Below are 2,551 nucleotides of genomic sequence, written 5' to 3'. Positions count from 1 at the left end.
ACACATTCTGACGAACACAGAATTGCTAAAAATGTGTTTCTACCCCAAATGATCAAAGTGTAAACGATGCTAAAAAATGACACGAGGAAAAACAATGCAAGCATAAAACTGCAATAAAAATCAAAAAAAATCAAATACAATTAGGAAAATCAACGAAATAACAAAATAGTTGCATAAAAAATCTAACGTTTTTTGGGGAAATAACAAGAGGGAAACTTGAAAATGAAGAGCTAAAAAAAAAAAAAGTACAAAAAACCCATATAAGTGTGTGTTTGTGTATGCATGGATGTACAGCTCTAAAAAGTGTATACATTTGTGCATATGTGTATGTGAGTGTGTAAATAAGTGCCAAAGTGTGAAAAATCAAAAAAAATCAGAAAAGTCAGAAAAGCAAAAAAAAAAAAAATACTTTTACTAATATGTGCATTGTGTACATGTAAATGCTTGTAAATGTACTAAATAAGTAAAAAAAAAAAAGGGCACTTACCGAATCTAGATGAAGGGGGTCCTTTTCAGAGCTGTAGGGTCCAGGATCGATGAGTCAGAGCAGCAGGAAATGCGTGGGCGGCGCTGGAACACGTGAGGTCCGGGTCCTGCGACAAGGAAGCTGTTGCTGCGTCTGTGTCGCTCCTGGAGAAGGGTGTCGGCGAGGATCGGCGATCTGCTGCAGGTAAGCTCGTTGCCTAGGGGGTTGTCGCACTGATCGCTCCTCTCTGCACGCTGTTTTTGCTGCGCGTGCAGAGGGAGCGCTGAATTACTAAAGAACGTAGCTCCTACGTTCTTGGCACTTAAAGCCTTTTTTAAAAGAACATAGGAGCTACGTTCTTGGCACTTAAAGGGTTAAAGTACCTGTCTGAATTCCAGGGGCTTAGGAGATGGCTGCTTCTAGCATTAGGGCTTCCTGCCTTCTGAGCCGACAGTGGAACATGCAAAGGAACACACATCTTACCTTATGGCGTTACCAAGCTCTTGTAAACCACGCCGACCGGTAATTTGACAAGTCACATTGCCCCAGTTATGCTGTTCACACAAAGGTGGAACTGTAGTTGTGTAACAGGGCGTTTGGAGTGTTCCTTTATGCACAAAAGCTTGGCAGCGGTGGGATTCAAACCCACGCCCCCGAAGAGACTAGAGCCTTAATCCAGTGCCTTAGACCGCTCGGCCACGCTACCATCTACTTTTGACACAAGCTTGCCCCTCTCCACACTGCTAGGAAGAAACAGGCAAGGTTTCTTATTTCTAGACCTTTTATTTCGGGGGAAACTTTGTTGACTGTGTGTCAGAAGTGCGTGGGCTGTGTGTCAGCAGTGCATGGAAAAAGGGGCAGAGCATTTTCAGGGCAGTCAGAAGAACAGGATCAGGGACATTGTTTTGGTTGCTTTTAAGTTTGTTTTAATGACTTTTTCTTTTTTTTAAAGCGTTGGGGCGCAAGCCAACGCCCCCAGAGAAACCGGCCACTTAGTCCAGCACCTTAAGTGGATCTGCCTGAACTCACCTCTACAACCAAAAGCAATCAGCTTTCCTACCCATTCAGAGAAGCGATAGATATAAAGGATCCGGTACGGAGGTAGAGGATGGGGAACGGATGCAAAGGCAAATGTTACCAACTTGCATCTTTTTCCACATGAACAGCTCGAGATTTTGGAGGATCCACCAAGAGTTGATGCTCCAGTGGAGCGTATTTTGAAAAACTGAACTCCAAACTGCCACCAAACATCTTCTACCTGCCTCGGAAGCCGTAGCCGCCTTACCTCTCGTTTTCAACCGCTGGCAGAGGTCACAAACCTGCCCCGACTTCTCCAATAGTGTGGCACGCTGCGCAGCGCAGCAATTTTATTCTACATGCTATACAAGCCAACAAGAGTCGATGAAACATCTAAATCACGCACTCAATCAGCAAGAGGATGAAACGCAGCACACGACGAGGATGGGATTCGAACCCACGCGTGCAGAGCACAATGGATTAGCAGTCCATCGCCTTAAAAACTCGGCCACCTCGTCTCTGGTCGGGCTGGGATATCGGTCTCAAACGCAGCGGACCAACGCAACCATGCAGCATTCTTTCAGGGCAGTCAGGAAGAAAGGTCGAGGACATTGTTTTGGTTGCTTTTTAAGTTTGTTTTTAATGACTTTTTCTTTTTTTGTTTAAAGCTTTGGGGCGAAACGCCAACGCCCCTCAGAGAGAAACCGGCCACTTAGTCCAGCACCTTAAGTGGATCTGCCTGAACTCACCTCTACAACAAAAGCAATCAGCTTTCCTACCCATTCAGAGAAGAGATAGATATAAAGATCCGGTACGGAGTAGAGGATGGGGAACGGATGCAAAGGCAAAATTTACCAACTTGCATTCTTTTTCCACATGAACAGCTCGAGATTTTGGAGATCCACCAAGAGTCGATGCTCCCAGTGGAGCGTATTTTGAAAAACTGAACTCCAAACTTGCCACCAAAATCTTCTACTGCCTCGGAAGCCGTAGCCGCCTTGCCTCTCGTTTTCAACCGCTGGCAGAGGTCACAAGCCTGCTCCGACTTCTCCAACAGTGTGGCACGCT

At 45.5% G+C, this 2,551-nt stretch overlaps 2 non-coding genes across 2 annotated transcripts; both read right to left on the bottom strand.

Annotated features, from left to right (window-relative positions):
* Positions 1-1,090: 1,090 nt before the first annotated feature.
* On the bottom strand, positions 1,091-1,172 carry trnal-aag. The gene has a single exon. It is a non-coding gene; the product is annotated as a tRNA-Leu (tRNA).
* Positions 1,173-1,919: 747 nt separating this feature from the next.
* trnas-gcu lies at positions 1,920-2,001 on the bottom strand. Its single transcript has one exon. It is a non-coding gene; the product is annotated as a tRNA-Ser (tRNA).
* Between the last annotated feature and the right edge of the window lie 550 nt (positions 2,002-2,551).

This window comes from Xenopus laevis, chromosome 7L (assembly GCF_017654675.1).
Source record: "Xenopus laevis strain J_2021 chromosome 7L, Xenopus_laevis_v10.1, whole genome shotgun sequence".
Lineage (NCBI taxonomy): Eukaryota > Metazoa > Chordata > Amphibia > Anura > Pipidae > Xenopus > Xenopus laevis.
The sequence above is the reverse complement of the archived record's forward strand: the minus strand, read 5'-3'. Positions and strand labels throughout refer to the sequence as shown.